The 23859-nt window shown below is 45.3% G+C and overlaps 1 pseudogene; it reads right to left on the bottom strand.

Annotated features, from left to right (window-relative positions):
• Positions 1 to 1973: 1973 nt before the first annotated feature.
• The window catches only part of LOC130122830 (sprouty-related, EVH1 domain-containing protein 2-like), a 32961-nt pseudogene continuing 11075 nt past the window's right edge, over positions 1974 to 23859 (bottom strand).

Below are 23859 nucleotides of genomic sequence, written 5' to 3'. Positions count from 1 at the left end.
GGAACCACTGCCCTCAAGGACTGTTTGCAGTAGATAACTGTAATGATGAAGAATGGAGGACTTGGAGTCAACTGAAATTGGACCAGACCAGGCCAAAGAGGTGTTTTGTCCCCCCCCCCCCCCCCCCCCCACACACACACACACAAGCAGAAGAAGAGAAGAGGAAACGGAACAGTGGCAAAGAGTGCTGGCGCCACCAGAGGAAGAGGCTCTCTTTCCGTGCCTGAAATTAAGATCTCACCCAGACTCTCCCTGTTCCTTTTTAGTCTCTTGACTCTGGTCACTTCCTCCTGGCCCTGTACCCTACACCACCCAGCTCTTTCACAGGCTTTCTTTTTCCATTCATTCGTGCACATATTTAGACGCATGTGAGCCCTTCGCCTGAATAACAGGCCACAAGGCGGGGGTAGAGAGACAGGTTTAGTGACACAACTACTAGAGGAAGACAAATACCAGGGCATGCTTCAGTGGGCATCTCAAATATTACTGTAAAGAAAATCAGCATGATCCTGAATGGATAGACCGGAACCATGGATTTAACTGACTCGTAAGCTTTCGCGTGTAATGTTTTTCAAACCAATCTCTGGAACCCAACCCTTCCTGAAAAAGTGGAAATATTACAAAAGCATAGCTGTCTGTGATGAAGATCCTCAACATTCCCTTGACTTGGAGGTGTGTGTGTGTGGGGGGGGTATTAAAGCTAAGGAACGGAAACCAATTCGTTTAAAGTGTCTATAACTGGAAAAACCATGTGCAGCAAAAATCTATCCAATGTGTAGATTTAAGGGGAGACAGGACCCTCACTTCCTCACCCCAAACTAGGCGGATGCAACAAAGATAACGATATGAAAATCCTGCCCACCATCCAGTTCTCCAAGATGTAGAGGAAGTGAATTCTGGTGCAGAGAAGGGGCTGTGGTGACCCCATTACATGGGGAGCTATCTTAAATGTTTGCACATGTGGACTATGATGCTGTTTGCAGCCATCAAGCTGCTTAGCAGGCCCCAAAGCCCTCAGGGACCCGCTTCTCCCCCCCTCCCCCTCCTCCATCATTATCGCCCACATGCCTTTCCAGAGACACTGAGCGAAGCGGCTCAACGTCCTCGATAGCTATCACATGTTCCTGCTGAGGCAGAGACGGGGAGGGAAAGGCATCTTGCAGAGAGAATGATATAGAGTGTACTTGGGTTGATTTTCTTCCCCTTTTTCTCATGCAGGAGGAGCATCATCCTATCCATGAGTTGATAGGGTCTTTCAAAATTGTGCATGTGTATTCCTGAAAATTGCAGAGAATGAAATCATAACTAACTAGTAAATAGCTCCCTGTTCACTGAAGTTACAGATTGTTTAATATTTTGGATATAAGCATAGTGGCTGCGTTTAAGATTTTATCTGTGATTTACAGTCACACAGAACCTTTTATGATTTACCATTGAGGGCCAATGCTCACCTGCATACTGTATTTTGATATTCTTATGAATCCTAAAGCTGGCTTAGTTGTCTATTTATTATCTAGACTGCATTATTTGCTGCTTGTGACTAGCTGTTGAAAGGTTTCAAGTGAGAACCTGGTAACCTCATTTCCTTTCCTTTTTTATTACATATGTGTATGTATATATTGGGTTTTTTTCACCTTCTTCATCCCTGGTTGAGTGAGCGAACCTCTTTGTATGTTACTAAGTTTTTAAATAAAGTTTATAAAGAACAAAACCTCCTTTCCGACACCTTTATCTAGCACACACATTCCCTCCAGGAAAAGGAGCCAGTAGCTCAGTGGTATGCTACATTCAGAAGATCCCATTACCTTCTATGAGTTTCATATGAGCAGCCAAACAAGGACGTCTCCTCATATGTGCATACTTGCTGGAAAAGGCCTCGCTGGCCCACATGGACAGACGTTGCACATAACATCTATCTGTGGGAAAGTGTCCAAAATCTGAGACAAGGCTCAACCAGGCACACATGTGGTTTCACTGTCTTCTTTTTATTATTGGAGGCGGAAGGTAAGACACACATTTCACTTAGTTTTCTCAGACCTGGCCACCCTTCCGGTATGTACAAAGTACTTCCTGTTCCTTCTCGAAAGCAAGAGCTACATCCATTGTACATGTTAGAAAGTTATTAAAAAAAATAGAAATAAAAATGTACAACATACACTTGATATATATATATATATTTATATATATATATATAATATAATTTTTGCTCTTTTTTACAGAGGTAAAAATACTTAAAATGTGTAAAAAAATTTCTAATTCATAACAGGGAGTTGTTTCTTAGTTTCGATTTAAATACGCAAGGAGATAGGGACTCTTTCAGGCACTTGTAAATGGCTCTGATGTATGGACGATGCATACAAAGGCCAGACACGACAGAGAACACTGATGAAAAGCTGACAGGCATTCTCCCCTATAACATGGTGATGAAGGCCCCTTCCCGAGGACGTCACACCTTCACGCGAGAGTCTTATTAAATCAGATAGCCGCTGATGTGCGATAGACAGTACATTATGCAGTGCATTTCCCTGTTGGTTTGAAGCCACTAGTTCTGGGCCGGGATGTAGATTTACAGGGAATGGAGAGGTGGGGTGTACGTACGTAGACACAAGCTGAAATGCATTCAGGCACGCCTAAACACGCGCACGCACGCGCACGCGCAGTATTTGCAAAACTACACGTGACAGGATGCACTTATACAGACAAATCAGGGAAGGAAAAGGGACATCCTCATGAGCATTTGACGTTTCAACTATGAAGAGTCACATTTCCTTGGCACAACAACAAAGGATGTTTTTTCCCCCAGATTTCAGCTATTTTCAGACACACGGGTCTCATTTATCCGTTTTCCCACATTTTACCGGTTATTATGTTCCTAATTGCATTGCTGGTACCGCCAAAGCACCTGGGCGGCTTTTTGTGGCGCTCTGTGCTCTCCCTGTGACGTCGTGATTCGGTAGATGTAGTGTTACTTAATAAGGCGCAAGGCGACACGTGGTAGGACGGACGGACAAGGACGCTGGAGGGGGGAGGGGCTAAGAGTGAACGAAGATGATTGTACGTCGCAGCCAAATCGAAAACCCACAACTTATACACTTGATAGAAACATACCCAAGCTTTCCACGTCATATAAAAATAGCTTGAGGTGAGCTGAGTAGCGAATAAATGTTTCGTCCTTTGGGTCCTTGACCTGAAACACACTTTTTTTTATCATGGCAGCAAATACAAGTTCTAAAAAAAGGGGGGGGGGTTTCTAAACGAGCAACCATTCCTGCTTCCACACGTTAAGGCATCACGGGTCCCCTTGATTGGTTGTTGGTGCTCGTAGCCGTCTACACTGAGCCCTTTCCCTCGGAGCACACTGCACTACGCGATGCTAACAGGCTAACCGAGGTTTCTGTGGGGAATGACGAACACGAGTCTTACGTCTCACCACTTCAAGTATACATGGCGGAAGTATAGCAAGCTGGGAAAAACTGGTGATTCCAAAACGGGTCGCGCTTCCGGTTTAAGGTAAGTGTTTAGGCACTGTTTGACTTCGTGAAAGGAGCCGGGGGGTTGGCCGTGTCGAGAGGGTCGTAAGCGCGCATGATCCAAGGCACCGTCTCTTTCCTCAAAAGCTTTCAGTCAATCACATCTTATATCCAGCATTCACTGCCTGGAGCACATTTCAGCCAGTGAGAGAATAAATAGGTTAAAAAAAGAAAGAAAAAATATCTTTGGAATATTAGAGGATAGGGATGTGTACCACGTGTCTTCATGAACAAATAAAGATGTTGGTGGATTGATGCCGCAGAAGAAAAACAGGCTATATACAAGCGTTAGCTGCAACAAAGACAGGGATGTTTTCGACAGGGACAAACAAATATCATAGAGCATGCATACGCACTATCCCCTCTCTCTCTCTCTCGCTTTCTCTCTCTCTCTCTCTCTCTCTCACACACACACACACACACACACACACACACACACACACACACAAAATACAGAGGTGTAGTGTCTGACCTCTCTGCTAGTTGGGGTTGAGCTAAGTGGGCCAGTTGATTGAAATATTGTACAAAATGGCCACACATACACCAAATGAGCAATAATAATAATAAGAAAAATTATTCAAGTTCTTCGACGCTGAGTCAGTGTACAAAGTATAAAGTACCTGCATATGTGATACATATTAGTCCGCTATAATAAAAAAAAGGCCCCCTGAAAAAAAGCATTCTGTCAACCAGAAAATGGAAAGAGAAACGGCCGAGTCAGGAGGTGAGAGAACGGTCTGCTGTAGGGGGAGCTTATCTTCCAAGGCCGTTCAGAAAATGCACCAAATTTTTACTTTTTTTTTGGTTACTTCAGTGTCTATCTGGAATTTGTAAAAAAAAAAATAAGAAAAAAAGAAAAGAAATGAAATCATGGCCAGCTCTCGCTTATTCCCACTGGTCTCTCCATGTCTTTTCCATTTCTGACCCCCCCCCATGTCACAAGAATTGGGCAAGATGGGTGTCAACAGTTCTCTGCTAATGTTTGGGAGCACAGCAGCTCACCCTGCCACCTTGTGCCTGCCCCCGCAGCATCTGCACGCCAGCCCGGCCCGGTGGCAGGCGTGGAGGGGGGGATAGAGGCACAGACAGGGTGCAACCAGTGAGAGCCCCAGCAGGGCCAACCAGCGCGTTCCCAGCCGCCCTCCGCCGGCACCCTCGCCCCCTTCACAGGAGCAGGGGTCCGAGTAGTCCCCCTCCGGATCGGACATGCAGTGGTACAGCATGGTGTCCGCCAGCCACATGCAGCTGACCCGCCGGATGCAAGCCCTCACAGGGTCCGGCGCATCCTGGCAACGGCCTCTCCGGTTGTCGGTGAGGTAGAAGGCCTCACCGCAGTGCTCGCACTGGGCCCGCACCGTGCCATCCAGCTTCCGACCCTTGCCACTGCTGTTTGAGGGGGAGGAAGTTGAAAAGAAAGGGTGAGGCTGGGCGGAGACCACAGTGGAGAAACCGTGGCGATTGTTACTACCGCCCTTATTGGCCAACGGTCCAAGGGTGAGGTCAGAGTCTGATGGCGACAGGGCCGGAGCAAGCGGGTAGTTGTAGTCGTGTTTCTGTGCCTCAGTCTTGGCAAAGTGGACATAGGATTCAGACTCGTCTGCATGGATGCACTTGTCCCGCACAGCGGCATGGCGGTAGTCCTCATAGCCCGTGAGCCAGGAACACTCCAACTGGCGTCCGGGACGACGCTCGGGGCCTCGCTCCCAGCTCCGCTCCCGCGGGTTTATTCGGACGATCTCCTCGTCCTCTTGGAAGGTGACATGACGGGGCAGTCGAGATAGAGACTACAGTGAGAGAGAGCAAGACAAAAAGAGGGTTAAGCCCATTATCCAAACGTGGCCACATTTTTGCCAGATTACCCAACATTCACAAGGACTGAAATTCTGTATAAATGTTTCAGAAAATGAAACTTTGCATAATTATTTTTGTCAAAATATTACAAAATGCTGTCAATCAAATGATCAGATATCACCAATTTCATAGTTAGGGTAGCAATTCTAACAACGAATGTAATGTTTAATAGTAAAGTTTATTCTCTAGCCAGCATGACTTTTTGCCATAGTTGGTGTTTAGTTCGTTAAATCTGCCATGAAGGATTTTGGATTTTTGTTGACTTTGCATGGTCTTGTGGACAAAAGTGGTCGTGTTTCACGGAAGAACGACTTCTTTTTGCATAAGCATCGGCTCTTATCGCATAGATCTGCATTCACCCTCTGGTAGCTCGTGCAATTTGTTTTGAAGAGAAAAGAGAGATGTAGTGGTGTTTTGGAAAAAACAGCTGTTTGCAAGATATACAGCAATGAGGTCATGTAATCTCTAATCATGGCTATGTGTCCCGTCTGTGTGCCGTGCATCGTTTCATCCGATTTCATGGGGACGCAGAGACAAGCATTTCAAATCATTGTGTAGCAATATCTAATCTTCTTGTCGATGGTCTGGTTTGTTTATATCGGTCATACTGATGCATCAACATTAAAATGAGACTGAAATAATCAGTGAAAAACTTCTCACAGCAGCTTTAAATCACGATAATCACATTTATCTCTCTGGGTGTGTTGTAGCCCATCTAGCGGCCCCTTTTTTCGTACCTGTTCCAAGAAGTAGTGGTCTGACAACCGGTAGGGGTCATGGAGGTCATGATGATGTCCCAGCATGCAGTTGTGTCTCTGAGGGAGGGGAGAGGATTCCAGCGGCTGCAAGGAGCTCTCCAGTTTGTGGGAGGAGTTTGATGAGCTGTCTGTGGTGTTCTGACGGGGGACAAACAAACACAGGAAGTGGACTTAAAAAACAGCATTCTGGTTGGATAAAACCAAACAAATAGCTTGTGTGAGTGGCAGACGTGATTGGGCAAACAAAAACAGGATGCTTCTGTGCAGCTGTGATTGGAAGAACAGGAAACGTGAGCTCAGGTTGGTGAGATGTTTAATCTAAATTCAGATGACAAGCAAATCTTCACGAGTAGAAAATGCACATCTGTTCACTGGCTCTCTTATGTGATGGTAAACAGGCAAGTCCCAACAGCACATCTACTCCAGGCAGTAAATTTGAGGATGACGTACCTATTTTTTCTAACTTTTTTTTTTTACATATGAGTCATCTTTGTTTTCGTTTATGAATACACTACCTCTGTAATGTTAATAATGTTAGCTAACAGTAGGAACACCAGGTTTTCAATAAAACCATGTGAGATGCCATGTCATGGCCATAGGGGATTTTTTTTACATCAAAATAATGACAATCCATTGAAACTATTGTGAGGAGAGGAAAGATTCACTTCAGTTCACGCCACTGTGGCTTTAGCAGGCCATCGATACAGCATCTGTTTGCTGGCTGCCGTGTGGTCGTGTAATAGCTTATTGTCTTTTAATGGTTTCATGGCTGATGCCATGTGGTGATGACCAGTGTGACATTGGTTCTTCTCTTTCTTTCTTTTTTTTTGCCCCCTTTTTCTCCCCAATTGTACTTGGCCAATTACCCCACTCTTCCGAGCCGTCTCGGTTGCTGCTCCAGTCCCTTTGCCAATCCGGCGAGGGCTGCAGACTACTACATGCTCCCTCCGATACGTGTGGAGTTGCCAGCCGCTTCTTTTCACCCGAGACTGAGGAGTTTCACCAGGGGGACGAAGCGTGTGGGAGGATCATGCTATTTCCCTTGTGGGGCGAACTTTCCTCGTTCTCCAGGAGAGTGTCAGACCTGTTTAAGTGACGGAGCAAAAACCAGCGTGAGGTTATAGAGTGAGATTACCATAGGAATTAAGAGAGAGTTTGATTATGTTTTTCTCCTGTCCGCCGAAAGACCTGTTGTGTTTGTGTGCATCCAGAGAAATGTAAGTTGTGCTGTTTACTTACTGGATATAACTTCGCTGCTTTGTTAGGTTTCTGTAATTACAGTGTGAATGAGTAGTACAAAGGCACCGAGCTAACGGTTAGCAGCTAACAGCTTTCACGTTTGTGTTTATGCTTCCGACAGTACTTACCAGTTGTAATTTATGTATTTTAATGATTACTTTGTATTGTTTCTTTTTTGTTTTGTTTTCATTTTCAGAACCACACAACCACCAGTTGTTACCAATAAACACCTTGAAGATAACATCCTTGCATTCTAACCGATGCACCATAGTGGTCACATACTCCCGGCCAGACACAAAGTTACAGTCCGAGCTATCAACCCACAACTCGCATTTCTCTGGACGCACACGAACACAACAGGTTTTTCGGAGACAGGAGAAAAATATAATCAAACTCTCTCTTAACTCCTATGGTAATCTCACTCTATAACCTCACGCTGGTTTTCGGTCCGTCACTTAAACAGGTCCGATGTTCTCCTGGAGAACGAGGAAAGTTCCACCCCACAACAGGAGGCGGTACCAATGGTGACCAACACACACACACACACATTTGGAACCTTTCTAACAAAGGGGACTCGAACCGCCGATCCCCGTGTTGGTAGGCAACAGAATAGACTGCCACGCCACCCGGACGCCCCCTAGACTGGTTATTTCCATATGATTCTCAAACTATTTGGTCAGTGAGCTTTACAGAACATGCGTATGATTGGCTGTAGCCTGTAGGCCCACCTGCAAATTAATTTCTAGCCATGCCAACGCTGAGCAGGTGGACCCCGAGGAACGCTATGGTGGCCATTTCTATTGGCTGTATAAAAGTGCTACAGTGGTATTGAGATTTTTGTGGAGGTTCATGCAAATGTCATCGATGAAGCAGGTTATTCCTGGATGACGGCACAGGGAAGGAGAGATTTTTATTTCCGAAGAGGAATTATGTTCAACACGTGTCAGTTTAGGCCCATTGGTCAGCTTAACGTAAAACGGGAGATTTTCTTAAATGTTTTTGCACACAAACTTACCAAGAAGGTCAAGAAAACCAGCAATGCTTAAAGCACATAAAAACACGCTTTGGCCCCACATTTAGTTAGCCACGAAGGAGAAAGGAGATCTTCACTTGGCAACTTTGCTATTGCATTTGGTTCTGTACCACAAAGGCTTTTTGGGGGAGGCCTTTTATATACTTACAATTAAAGATATTTTTAAAAACCCGGTCAGTAAGAAATGTATATTCGAGATATGCAGATGTGCTTCATTACAGCAGCGTTGGCTACAGCATGACAACATCTGGAGTTGGATAACATGGCACGGTATTGGTGGTATTCACCATTTAAACAAGCTTCTGTCACGAGGGGAAGAAAATGACAAGTTACGGGGGGATTTGTAAGCTTTAGAAAACTGAGTTACGCAAAATAGAGTACGCAACTGTGGTCTGAATTGTCCGTCCACTCCTTATGCATAAAACACATGACCAGGAAATGTGTGTTTCTCTCTTAACATTACATTGAGAGGTGTGTGTGTGTGTGTGTGGGGGGGGGTCACTACAACTTAACACTGTTTTTCAGAATAGGCCTTTATTATCCTGCTTCTTCTGACATTCATGTATTCGTTCACCCAGGTCCTTTCTCGGGTGTGTGCGTTTATTTGCATGTGAGTGCGTATGAGCAGTATCCTGTCCCCCTTTCTGCGGAGGGCTCGAGTCCAACTTAAACCTTGGCCAGACGCAAAACACACTTGCAGCAGTTGCGTGCTGCTCAGACAGGATCTCAGACAGGCAGACAGATAGAAAGACAACGAGAAAAAGAGGTGTCAGACAGGTTTCAGACAGACAGACAGACAAATAAAAAGAGATACAGAGAGATGACAGACAGATGGATTTTAGTAAGGTAGATGGACAATTTTCCAAAAGACAATAGTCAAGCGGACAAGCTTCAGACAGGCCGACAGACCAACACCAATTTCCAACAGACGTAATTCAAGCCAAAGGACAGACAGATGGATAGGTGGACAGACTAACAGGCAGATCAGGCACGGAGACGGATGGAAACAAAAAGACAAAGAGCTGACAGGCTGGAAGTGACTCTTCCTGTCTTGTAATGCCACACTGATTTTGTGTTTGTGTGAGCGTGTATGGGCGCAAGTGCACACACACGTGCAAACATACAAACACACATGCATGCATGCATGCACTCACGCATGCATGCATGTGTGCGCGCGCGCACACACACACACACACACACACACACGGACATACAGTAAATTTAGGGACGGTTTAGATCTAAACCGCATCAAGCTACCTGATGCATGTGTGCTTTTTCAGATCTAACTCAAAGTAGCATTCTCAAATCACTGTTTTTTTCCATCCTTCTTGGATAACTAGAGGGGTAGCGTTTTCTATATCAGGATAATTCAGCTGTCAGATTACGTCGCAGGTCCCCCCCCCCCAAAAAAAACAACAACCTATTAAGCCTATTTTCAAATATTTTCCGGAGATTGTATCGACTTTCTGGTACTTAAGGTATTGTCAAATGCCCAAAACTCCCCTCCGCTTGGCACTCCAAGCTGGATAAAACAAACTCTAATTTAAAGTCCCAGCAAATACTGTTTCACCCAGATCTGCTGCACGTTTGTCTGCTGTAGCAATCCCTACTATATCCCATCTCAGTGTCCAGGCCTGAGCTCCCCACATGGACACCGCCATGCTGAGAATTTCCCCCTGCTTTCTTACAAAGCCTCCAGAGCAGCCAGCCAAAAATAACATAACATGCTGCCTCCGCTCCACGCCCCCCCCCCCCCTGCATAAGACACTGAAGGAGGGGAGGAGGCAGAGGGATTTAGGCTCTCCCAGTCCTGCGCTGGCCTCTGAGGCTACAGCTAATTCAAAACACAGACCCCAAGTTTTTTGTTTTTTTTACTTTTTCCTGCAAGCTACAAAATGCACATGAGAGAGAGAGAGAGAGAGAGAGAGAGAGAGAGAGAGAGAGAGAGAGAGAGATGGAGAAAATGGTAGAGAGAAAGGTGGAGAGAGAAAAGATAAGGAGACAGACACATGCAGGAGAGGGAGGGAGGGAGGGCGAGAGAGAGGGAGCGGGCGGGGGGGGGCTGGAGACCTAGCAAAAAAGACAAATTAAGGAATAACAGTCTTTGGCGGGAGAGCCTGGACTGCTGGACATCCTATCAATACACGCGATGCAATGCAGGACAAATGGTAGACATAACTGTCTGCTACGAATATGTCCGACCCAATACTTGGAAGAGCTCATCCTTCACCAGTCACCTAACTCATACTCTCCCTGTTGTGAATGAACTAAAATAGAGACATAGAGAGAGGACAGAGCGAGAGAGTGAGAGAGAAAGAGACAAAGAGAGGGAGAGGGGGCTGGCTGGAGGGAGGGAAAGACGAAGGGCCGGGTTAAGTTTAGGTTTAGCCAACAAGGAATAATTTAGGAAGTATGTCCATCCCAGCCCCCCCCTCCCCCCGAGGCTGTAAATCTGCCACAGCATTTCCCCTGTCTGCAGCCGCCTGCCCCCCCCGCCGCCCCCTGACTCCGCTAACTTTAGGAAAGGTCACGAGCACGGGCCAAGAGGGTCGGAGGGGGTGGGGGGTCACTACAATGCCCTGCAAGCACCCCTGCGGTATCGGTACTGTGCTCATGCAAACATCTGACAGTTTTATCACATTTTTCTGCCGGAAGTTAGCGGGCAGTACATTTATCTTAAACATCTTTGGATATTTAGACAGTAGGGAAATAAGCGAGGGGGACAGAATAGGGAAGACAGGGGAATCTGCACAAATAAAGCGGATAAGACGGCACTACAGATATTTGTTAAGCAAGGTGCATCTCAAAAAAAGAAAAGAAAAAAAAGCCTTAAAACAAGTGGCTGAGCTCTCATGTCTTTGGCGTTTGTCAGCGTAGTAAAAAAGGAACCAGACAGGTTCTATACTAGGGATAATATGCTGGGTGAGCAGAGGGTTTACAGTACATGTGGCATTGGAGGCAGCAGACATAACCCGTCAACTATCTCAGGGGGGCATACCACATATTTAATAGTCAAGTTAGATGCATTTTAGATTGACGTGAAAGACTCAGATAAGTCTCATTAGAAAAGCAGTAAAGCCCTTTCAATAAGAAGTCTATCTGCACATAGACTTAACTGATATCAGATACTTTCAATATTTTTTCTTCAAATAGAAACACAACGTTTTTTTTTTTTGTGGATTGTTTTCCCCCTTTTCCCCTACTCTTCCGAGCTGTCCCGGTCACTGCTTCGCCCCCTCTGCCGATCCAGGGAGGGCTGCAGACCACCACGTCTCCTCCGATACACGTGGAGTCGCCAGCCGCTTCTTTTCACCCGAGTGAGGAGTTTCGCCAGGGGGACATCCCCCCAGTCCCCCCCCCCAACAGGCGCCTCAACTGACCAAAGGAGGCGCTAGTGCAGCAACCAGGACACATACCCACATCCGACTTCCCACCCGCAGACACGGCCTATTGTGCCTGTAGGGATGCCCAACCAAGCCGGAGGTAATGCGGGGATTCGAACTGCCGATCCTCGTGTTGGTAGGCAATGGAATAGAATGCCACACCACGGAAACTCAGCTTTTTAATAAAAAACAAGTAAAAACCTAAGTCATATCTGTACATGAGTATTATGTTAGCGTAAACCTCCTACCAAGTCATTTCCTGGTTTTGTGAAAAACATACGAGGCAATTACTGAAATTATAACTGATTCCACGGTCTAAACCTCTTTATCTATAAACCTTCTTTTGAAAACTTCCTCCACTAGACATGATTATTGTTTTGTCAAAAAAAAAAAAAAGTACAGGCTGTATTCTTAGTACGTTGTCTTTCATCCACTGAAGGATGCGTGGTCAAACCGCCCTTCCTCGTGTGTGTACGCATGTCTGCTGGGACACTTGTGGAAATGTACTGGCCATGGTAATGCCACAGCTTTAAACTGCAGGACCGGAGATTTCATTATTCCCTCCTGTTCCCTCTTATAGTGGTGCTATTACATGTTCAGCTTCATGAATGGACACCCCCCCCAAAAAAAACCCCCAAAACAAACAGATTTGTGTCCCTTACACAACATCAATTTTTTTATCTGTTATTTTTATTCAGATCTGTTATAAAATACAGGTTTGCAGACCAGCTGCAGACCTTTTGCAAAGTCATGAGCATCCTATTTTTGAAAGAAGGGATGCCAGATTTGATTACTGCGTTTATTCAAGAAAGACAACTTAGTTAGAGCCAATCAAATTATGTGCACAGTAAAGATATTTTTTGTCCGAGAAAACATATCTGAAGTCGTACACAGAAGCCTTTAGCATTATTATATTTTTAGCCCAAACATGATTTGAAGACAATCAGCAGGATTTAAGAAAGTGCATCACCCTCCTCTATTACTGCATAAGCTTCACCTATGTTGACCCATACCTTCAATCTCTGCCAACTTTTACAATGGTATACACATACCAATCAGCCAAAATATTAAAACCACATGCCTAATATTGTGTAGGTCCCCCCTCGTGCCACCAAAACAGCTCTGACCCATCAAAACATGGACTCCACAAGACCTCTGAAGGTGTCCTCTGGTATCTGGCATCAAGATGTTAGCAGCAGATTCTTTAAGTCCTGTAAGGTGCGAGATTGGGCCGCCATGTATCGGACTTGTTTTTCTAGCACATCCAACAGATGCTTGATCAGATTGAGCTCTGGTGAATTTGGAGGCCAAGGCAACAACTTGAAGCCTTCGTCATGTTCCTCAAGCCATTCCTGAACAATTTTTGCAGTGCACATTATCCTGCTGAAAGAAGCCACTGCCATCAGAGAATACCATTGCCATGAAGAGGGGTACCTGGTCTGCAGTGATGTTTAGGTAGGTGGTACGTGTAAAAGTAACATCCACATGAATGCCAGGGCCCAAGGTTTCTCAGCAGAATATTGCCCAGAGCATCACACTGCCTCTGCCGACTTGCCTTCTTCACATAGTGCAACATGGTACCATCACTTCCCCAGGTGAACGACACACACGCACCTGGCCATCCACATGATGTAAAAGAAAACATGATTCATCAGACCAGGCCACCTTCTTCCGTTGCTTCATGGTCCAGTTCTGACACTCACGTGCCCATTGTAGGCACTTTCAGTGGTGGACAGGGTCAGCATGGGCACTCTGATCGGTCTGCAGCTACGCAGCACCATATGCTACAAACTGCAATGCACTGTGTTCTGACACCTGTCTATCATAGCCAGCATGAACTTTTTCAGCAATTTGAGCTTCAGTAGCTCTTCTGTGGGATTGGACCAGATGGGCTAGCTTTCGCTCCCCACGCGCATCAGTGAGCCTTGGGCACTCGTGACCCTGTCGCTGGTTTACCAGTTGTCCTTCCTTGGACCACTGCATACCGTGAACACACCATTTTGGAGCTGTTCTGACCCAGTCATCTAGCCATCACAATTTGGCTACTGTCAAAGTTGCTCAGATCCTTACACTTGCCCATATTTCCGGCTTCCAAAACATTAACTTCAAGAACTTACTTCACTTGTTGCCTAATATATTCCACCTTGAGAGCTGCCATTGTAATGAGATAATCAATGTTATTCCCTTACCTGTCAGTAGTTTTAATGTTTTGGCTGATCTGTGTGTGTGTGTGTGTGTGTGTGTGTGTGTGTGTGTGTGTGTGTGTGTGTGTGTGTGTGTGTGTGTGAGTGAGTGAGCGAGTGAGAGCTGGATAGCTCAGTAGGTAAGTACGCTGGCTTTCCTGCCAGCCAACTACCTCAGACATGAGTGCGAGTAACACGAATAAAGTAATACCGGCTCGGACGTCACCCAGGCTAACAAGCCTGCTTGTGGATAGACACAGCCTTACACAACATCTTGACTGCCACTATTTTTTTTCCTAAATTTATTTCTGATTTTTTCCCTTTTTATCACAATTTAGTGGCCAATCGCTCCATATTCTAGTTCAAATACCCACCCTTGTACTGCATGCATTCGCCAACTGCATCTCTCCGGCTGGCAGTCTCGAAGGAGACGCCTCGCCACTTTCATGACAAGGCAAATCCAGGCCAAACCACCGCTTTTTCCGACACACACAGAGACGCATTCATGTGACGAACACAAGCCGACTCCGCCCCCTCCCGAAGACAGCGCTGCCAATTATTGCTGCTTCATCGAATCCGGCCATAGTCGGATCTGACGAGACCGAGGCATGAACCTCAGTCCCCAGTGGGCAACTGCATCGACACAAAGCCGATGCTTAGACTGCTACACCACCGCAGACCCCCGCCCCCTTGACTGCTACTATAGAGAGACCAACGAGCTTGTAAATGCCACTGCAATCATAATCCTGGAGATGCTTGGGTTAACAAGGTCTGCATCAGGTGTTGCAGAATCAGGACAATCTGATGAGAAATGGGCTACTGAAACAAGACATTCATGGACAAACGCCAAGAACCTGGAACTGATGGAATGCTACTATTACAACAGACCTGAGGAGAGGGACTATATGAAGCATATGTGGGAACTGTGGACCAGTAGGAGACCTACTTCTTCACTGACTCAGAAGCACCTAGTGGCTCAATGCTTGAATATCAATAGAAGGAAGCTACTCTCACAACTTGAGATGGAGAGGCTCCACAGAATGACTATACAATTCAGCACCCTGAAGGGCCACCCAGTAGGCAGGAGATACATGTGGACAGACTCCAACCAGCTGAAACAATCCTACCACCCATGCCACCTGAAGCTACTGAGGTTCAAATGAGAATCATGGTCAAACTAAAGACATTCAACCCCTGGGCTCGGCTTCCACGACTCTGTGACAAAGTACCATGACAAAGTCTTCTTGTGGATGTGAACACAGCCTTACGCAATATCTCAACTGCCACTATAACAGAGAACAACAAGCTTGTATATGCCACTGCAACCATAATCCTGGAGATGGTTGGGTACAGGATTAAGTAAACAGGTCACAAACGGTACCCTCCATGGAAGAGGGGGGTGGAAACCAAGATCAAAGCAGCATGGAGAGATGTTAGCCAGTTAACTGAGGTGCAGAAAGGTGTGGTGAAAGACAGGCCCTGGTTGAAGAAGTATAGCAAGATGTCCATAACTGAGGCCCTGGAAACTGCCAAACAAAGGCTCACAACTCTTGGCTGCCAGTCTGAAGAGATAAACAGGGGACCAGAAGCCAAAACAGTAAATGGCCTGTTCCACAAAAGACCATCCAAAGTGTACTTCCAGCTGTGGAGTAACAAGGGAACAACAGCAGACCCACCTAGAGCAGAGACCGAGCAATACTGGAAGGATATATGGGAAAAGGAGGCATCACAAAACACCAATGTCAAGTGGCCAGCAGACCTAAGAGCAGAGCACAGCAATACCCCAGAACAAGAACCAGTTATCATCCCAGTGGCCGACATCCAAGGACAAGTCTCAATTATGAAGAGCTGGACTGCACCAGGCCCTGACATGATTCATGCCTACTGGCTAAAGAAGCTAACAACACTCCACGAACACCTGGTGACACAGATGAACCAGCTGCTAACATCAGGGTCTCACCCTGACTGGCTATCACAGGGTAGAACAATACTGATCATGAAGGATCCCCACAAGGGTACAACACCTTCAAACTACTGGCCGATAACCTGCCTCTCCACAACATGGACGATCCTGTCAGGTATCATAGCAGCTAAGGTGAATAGGCACACGAGTCAATAAATAAGCAAAACTCAGAAAGGAATTGGGAACAACACCAGAGGGTCAAACCATCAGCTACTAGTTGACAGAGCAGTCACCTAAGACTCTTAAGATCAAACATACCAACCTGAGCACAGCCTGGATTGACAACAAGAAAGCCTATGATTCAATGCCCCACATATGGTTACTGGAGGTCTTGGCACTATGCAAAGCCAACAGGACACTAATAGCCTTCATCAAGAACTCAATGCAGTAGTGGAAAACACTAGAGGCCAACTCAAAGACCATCACATAAGTAACCATCAAATGTGGCATATACCAAGGTGATGCACTATCCCTGGTGCTGTTCTACATAGGCCTGAACCCCCTCAGTCAGATCATCACAAAGAGTGGATATGGATACATGTTCAGAAGTGGAGTTACCACCAGCCACCTGTTATACATGGATGACATCAAGCTGTATGCCATGAATGAGCAAGACATTGACTTGCTGATCCACCTCACCAGGATCTACAGCAATGACATCAGGATGTCATTCAGACCAGACAAGTGAGTGATGGCAAAAAAGAGGAAAGGTGGTGAGGACTGAAGGGGTTGATTCCCAGATGGCAGGATAACAGACATACAGAACAGTTACAATAGGCAAATGGAAACCCCGAGGAGGCAGCAAGGAGGTCAGCTACAGCCAAATACCTCCAGAGAGTGAGGCAGGTCCCAAGGAGCCAGCTCAGTGGGAAGAACATGATCCAAGCCATCAATGCATCTATCCTACCAGTCATCGGCTACATCTGGAATAATTAGCTTGCCAAAGGAGGAGGTAAATTTCTTAATTTTGTTTTTCAGCTGTGCGTTGACAAATAAAGGCATTCATTCATAAAGACCACAGATATTAGATCACTGAAATTCCTAACAATGCATGGTATGTTGAGACTGTATGATAAGTGAAAAGATGGAGGCAGAGGGTTAGTGAGTGTCAGAGACACTATCCAGGATGAAACAAGGAACATCCACGAGACATCAGCAAAAGAGCCCCCCTGGATGAGCTGCTGAGTGAGTACTTCAGGTAGCAGAAGACAGAGAGTGGGGAGGTAGAACAAGAGGAGGTATCATGGAAGGCTAAGCCCCTCCATGGAATGTACCAGTGACAGATAGAAGACGTGGCAGATAGAGAAATCCTACCAGTGGCTAGAAAAGGCTGGACTGAAGGACAGCACAGAGGCTCTGATAATAGCAGCACAAGAACAGTCACTCGGCACCAGATCGGTTGAGGCAGGGGTTTACCACACCAGACAGGCCCCAAGATGCAGGCTGTGCAAAGACATCCCTGAGGTACCAGATCAGTTGAGGCATGGGTCTACTACACTAGACAAGACCCAAGATGCAGACAGTGCAAAGATGCCCCTGAGACAGTCCAGCATTTAGTAGTAGGGTGTAAAATGCTGGGAAAGTGTACACTGAAAGGCATAACCAAGTGGTTGGGATAGTGTGCAGGAACATCTGTACTGAATACAGACTGGAAGTTCCCCAAGTCCAAATGGGAAACACCACCAAAGGTGGTTGAGAATGGCAGAGCTAAGATCCTGTGGGACTTCAAGTTCCAGACTGACAAGCAGGTGCCTGCTAACGAACCAGACATTGTGGTAGTTGACAATAAACAGAGGACAGCAGTAGTGATCGATGTAGCAATCCTGAGCAATGCCAACATCAGGAAGGAAGAGCACAAGAAGCAAGAGAAATACCAAGGGCTGAAGGCACAACTAGATCGGATGTGGAAGGTGAAATTCACAGTAGTCCTAGTGGTAATAGGAGCACTAGGGGCTGTGACCCCCAAACCAGGAGAGTGGCTCCAGCAGATTACAGGAACAATATCTGTGGTCTCTGTCCAAAACAGTGCAGTCTTGGTAACAGCCCAGATACTGCGCAGAAACCCTCAAACTCCCAGGCATCTGGTAGAGAACCTGAGCTTGAGGAAGACACACACCACCTGAAAAAGGGTGAGAGGGATATGTGTGTGCGTGTGTGTATGTGTGTGTGTATTATATATATATATATATATATATATATATATATATATAATATGTAGGAAAAAAACTTTTGATTAATTTCAGTACAAGCTTGTTTCGTGCATCACGCAGTCATCTGCTAATATTCCGCTCCTCATTTGTTGAGCACTTTTATCTACACCATTGATGGTTTCCGGGAAAAAAAATACTATATATATATAGTGTGTGTGTGTGTTTGTTTGTTTGTATGTACATATATACTTTATATGTGTATGTATGTATATAATTTATATGTGTGAATGTATTTTTGTGTGCATAGTGTGTGTGTTTGTGTTTTTGTATGAGTGTGCGTGTCTGCACACAATCGAGACAGAGCACCTATTAGTACAAGTCTGGCCCCTGCAGACAGTCCGAGTCAAAGATGAGCCACGAGGCACTTCCTCTCATAAATCACTGGTCCTGCACTAATCTGGGAAACAGCTGCCTCTGGTAGTTTGGGTCCGACTTCTACTTACGGGGGAGGGCTGGGTGGTGGCTGGGCTGGCCACTATGAGAGCAGCAAGGGTTGGGGGTGTGTGTGGCGAGTCTGGAAGTGTAAGGGAATACAGGAAGTGACCCCATGACCCTGCCTGCTGCTCCTGGTGTCAGATTACAGCATGTGTGTGTTGGGGGGGTGAATTCATGCTTACTTTAAGGAGAGCGTCCTTCACAGCACACACATACACCCCAATACGTACACTTGTTCCTATACACAAAGCAGATACGTGTAAAAAACAGGATGCACCAAAATTTCTTCCATCTTTCCATATCATTAAAAACAAGCACTTTCTGTTAATGGCTGATGGAGTAATAATGCAAAAAAGTGTAGCCGCTAATTGTTCCTATGTTTTCTACCATGTTATGTTTAACGTTGTTGTTGGGATTTGGTTGCCAGTATCACACGATGCGCCAATCTGGGACTGGGAATGGATGACTACCTTGTGGCCCAATGGTACTGAAAAATGGCAGCAGCATGGAGCTATTTAATGCTTTCGCATGAGGACAACAAAGTAACTGAATGTAAAAGCTTTCCGGTTTAAACGTCGAGAGAGGGCATCTCTTTAAGAAACTGACTTTACAGGGCATTGTGGGAAATGTTTTTGCACTGTGGAGGCAGGGCTCACTTTTATGTCTCTTCAGACGCACACAGTAACTTCTTTCAGCTTGCTTTTAGATGATTGTAAGGAACAGGTGTAGATTCAGCAGTAACAGATAAATGATGGTTACCGTGAAAACATCATCGTCGCCCACTTCTGTTTCATTCTGAAGCATGTTGGAGGAAGTTGTGGAGCCTGCAGACAGCAAAACAGAAACAAATGAATGATCCCACCCCTTTGGACTCCTATACAAAGTACAGAGACTCTCTGAAGGATGTCGTTAAAGAGAAAGTTCAATGCTTGAGATATTCTTTTTATGTTTTTTTTTCTAATTTTCTCCCCAATTGTATCGACCAATTAACCCGCTCTTTTTGAGCTGTCTCAGTCGCTGCTCCACCCGCTCTCTGCCGATCTGGGGGGGGGGGCACCCCGACCGGCCAGAGGAGGCGCTAGTGCAGCGACCAGGACAAATACCCACATCCGACTTCCCACCCGCAGACACAGCCAATTGTGTCTGTAGGGACGCCCGCCCAAGCCGGAGGTAACACGGAAATTCGAACCGCCGACCCCCGTGTTGGTAAGCAATAGACTAAACTGCTATGCTACCCAGGCGCCCATTCTTTTTATGTTTCATTGTTTTAATGTTTTTCTTCACTGCATCCTTTCACTCTTTTTTTTCCATTTGTTTTCCAAAGGCCTTTAGTGCAAACTAGCTTTGTGTTTTTAAAGTTACAATCCTGAAGATAATAGTTTTTGATGAACTTACTCACACCTGTTATGATACTGGTAATCGGTGTGATGTTTGAGTGGTTCAAATCCAAGACAGCTAATTGAAATGAAAGATTTGCCATTGCTGTCACCTAACAAGCTGTAATCAATTCCCCATACCCCAACAAAAAAGCAGCGGTACCTATTGCTTGCTAGACATGACCATTTTGCTTCAAACTTTACTTTTGGCTGCTACGCAAAGAATGTCACACGCCTCACTATGTGTCATTATTTTCCCAGGAAAGTCCAACTAAACAGTAACTATAAAAATAAGCATTTAGAAAAGTTTGGAAATGATCAGCTTGTACAATGGTCATGGAGAGTACTCAGTTCCGATTGGCTGGAGGGTGTATGTTAAAACCAGTTAATGCACACATAGCTCGGCTCAAGCTTAATCTTCTAAATTCATGCACTGGCCACAAATTTGCTATGTAACCATAGCAACATGCTGAATCAGGGGCATGTCCAGTAAACATATGAAGCCTCATCTTAGAGACTACCTTCTGCTTCACATCCTTTTAATTCTGAGTCCAAAATGTTTGCCAAAAATTAACTGAATACTTTTATTTTGATTCTTTTGTTAACAACCATGGTATAACCCGGATAATTCCCTCCTAGGTGTTTGTTAAGGAGTTTAACACACTCCGCTTTGCATCAAGTGGTTCTTTGCCTCTGCATCATACATTAAAATACTTTAACCACACCTTGTTCTGGATTATCCCTTAGATATTCTTGAAGTAGCTATTGACTTTAATACACCAGCAAGTATCAAAAAGGACATTTGCTTGTACTTATACTTCAGGTTTGTAACTTTAAATCTTGTGTGATGTTCTCAGAATATTTGTCGCCAGTGTATCCCTAAGGCAGAGTGTCATGAATCTTGACCAGATTTCGGATCCTAACCCACCAGCTCACCTAAAACCCAGCTGTGCTCTAAATAAACTTTTTGGACTGTACCCTCTGTCAGGTCCTCGATGGCCTTCCGTACCCCACGGTCGAAAGCCCGGGCATCGGCCGGACTCTGGAATGACAGGCCACACCTCCTGTCCTCTACCTTCCAATGGTGAAAGGTGGGCGTGGCCGTTGTGTACACCAGATCCTTCCTTAGTGGACACTCCAGGATCACCTGTCAATCAGACAGAAAGTCCAATCACAAGCGGCACAACATTCAGAAGGTATTGGCTGATAAAAAGAAGAATTTTTTTTAAAAATTTTAAATGGACACTGGTCTGCCACCTATTCTAAATGTCCCAGCTTTCTGCAAGCCAACTGGAAGCTTATTCACTCATTCTTTATACATATACATATGTATATGTAGCCTTTTTTTCCGAAACCGTCAATGGTGTTGACGGTTTCAGAAGCTGATGAATGCGAGACGCACGAAACAGGCCTGTACTGCAATGTATTAAAATCTTTTTTCCTGTATCCATGTTGATATATATATTTTAAATTCTCTCACAAAATTTTGGGACTCTAGCTAGCCCTGCATACAATAATGTAGCAACTCCAGTCAAACGTCACAACATTAAGATACTTAGTATGCATGGATATTTACAATATTCTGAAATTCTGCATACTTTAACATATTCGAGTTTTATTTTCATTTAGTTTTTGCTAAAGAAATGCAAGCACTTGGTGACACCCTGCCAGCACTTCCAGCTAACCAACCTAACCCAGCCATTTTCTTTCAATGGCTACCATTACACTTTTGTAGGCTCTAACAGCAATAAAACCTTTACTGTTGGCCTTCAAGTATCTCTACGCAGCAATCAAAAGATAAGTGCATTGCTCAAGGACACTGTGACACCTCAACGACAGCTGCAGACCAACCGGAAATGGTTACACATTCACTTTTTTCAGTCAATCAAGGGATTGAAACCATAGACCTTTGGGTTCACATGCATGTTTGTGTGTGTTTTACCCGTTGGTCCCGCAGCCGTTCACCATGGATGAGGAAGAGGGTGTTGTGTGTGCTGGAGGCTGGCGTGGGGGCCAGTTCGGGGGGCAGGAGTCGGCACACTCCCACCCTGCTTAGAGCACCCCCATCCTGGGCCAGCCAGCCCCCGCTTGAGTCATCCCGTGTCATTACCACCGCTTTCACACGCACGATGTAGCTGTCACTGGAGAGACGGACACAAGAATGGAGAGAGGTGGTTTAGTAGGATGGTTGTTTACAATATGTGGTGTCAAATATTTGTTTCTGTCAACTAGACTGGTGTCTATAGCTGATTTGAATATCTAGGCTAGAATCTTGGTGTCACATTTCGCCCCCCCCCTTCAAAAAAAGCTAGTTTGAATATAGTTCTAATTACTAGTTTGAATATAATTCTAATTATATTAAATACACTAATAGTTAATCATTGTGGTAAGATAAACGTTTTGGCAAAAGAAATATCTTGGTTTCCTCCTCAAGGATTGTTAGAATCAGAAGTGTGATTTGATAAGAGACAGAGCTGCTAAGCAAAATCGGGATCAAAAAAAGTCCGAAAGGTACCCAACCCTAGTATTCTGTGCATCTGCACACTTAGATAACAGGCAAAAATAAATGCACTAGTTTGCACACACACACACACACACACACACACACACACACACACACACACACACACACACACACACACACACACACACACAACTATTCCAACTACAAGTAAAAGGTATTAAAAAGTATTTTTTTCTGTGCATTTACTTTTTCCTTATCTCGTTCTCATGTAAATCTAATGTTTTTGAACTCAGTCTCGTGAAAAAAACACATTGCATTTTGATGTTCAAATTGTGTTTCATAAGTTTTACTGATTGCCCTTTATTATTATTTTTGGATTCCCCCCCCACCCCTTTTTCTCCCAAATTGTATCTGGCCAATTACCCCACTCTTCCGAGCTGCTTCATCCCCTCTGCCGATCCAGGGAGGGCTGCAGACTATCACATGCCTCCTCCGATACATGTGGAGTTGCCAGCCGCTTCTTTTCACCTGACAGTGAGGAGTTTCACCAGGGGGACGTCCCCCCCCAGTTCCCCCTCCCCCCTGAACAGGCGCCCCAACCGACCAGAGGAGGCGCTCGTGCAGCGACCAGGACACACCCACATCCAACTTCCCACCCACAGCCACAAACAAATGTGTCTGTACGGACCCCCGACCAAGTTGGAGGTAACAAGGGGATTCGAACCGGTGATCCCTGTGTTGGTAGGCAACGGAATAGAGCGCTATGCTACCTGAACACATGATTGCCCTTTTAATCCAGCGATAAGTATACATTTACACACTAGACTAAGAGCCTTTAGAGGATATTTTTGACTGAGCTACCTGCCTAATTTGACCCAGGTGTGCACTTCAGTCAGCACCTGCGGATGGAATATTCATTATACCCCAAAATGTTCAAATCATAATTTGCCCTGTCTGTCATGTAGTATGTATGATAGGTTGAAGGTTTGCAAACACGAGACAACTGTAATGAAGTTGGATTTATACAGTGACAGAATGTTTGAGGGTGTCTCAAGTCACGACTTTGCCACATTCGTGCAACGTAGGAGTAGGCGGTGTCGCACCAGGACAAGTAGGTAAACACACAGCCATTAATGTTGCTTTAACAACTTCTGCTGCTGCTGCAGTCTAGTCTTTGGTGGTGCCGATAGTCAAACTCGCCTTAAAAAAGCAAAAGAACAGAATGGAGAAAAGAAACACACAAACTGCTTTCCAAAAGCAGCCTGGTTTGAGCTGTGTCACAATGTGCTACAACTAATAAGATCCGCAAACAACACAGCATTTACTGGGGCGATGAGCAGACATAAGCAACATAACCCACTTCAGTTTAGTCTGTTTGATTAAGATTAACAATGTTGGTGATTAAAAAGAATAATATATATACCACTACCGTTC

Source organism: Lampris incognitus, chromosome 13 (genome assembly GCF_029633865.1).
Source record: "Lampris incognitus isolate fLamInc1 chromosome 13, fLamInc1.hap2, whole genome shotgun sequence".
Classification (NCBI taxonomy): Eukaryota; Metazoa; Chordata; class Actinopteri; order Lampriformes; family Lampridae; genus Lampris; species Lampris incognitus.
This window is presented reverse-complemented; position numbering and strand designations above follow the sequence as displayed.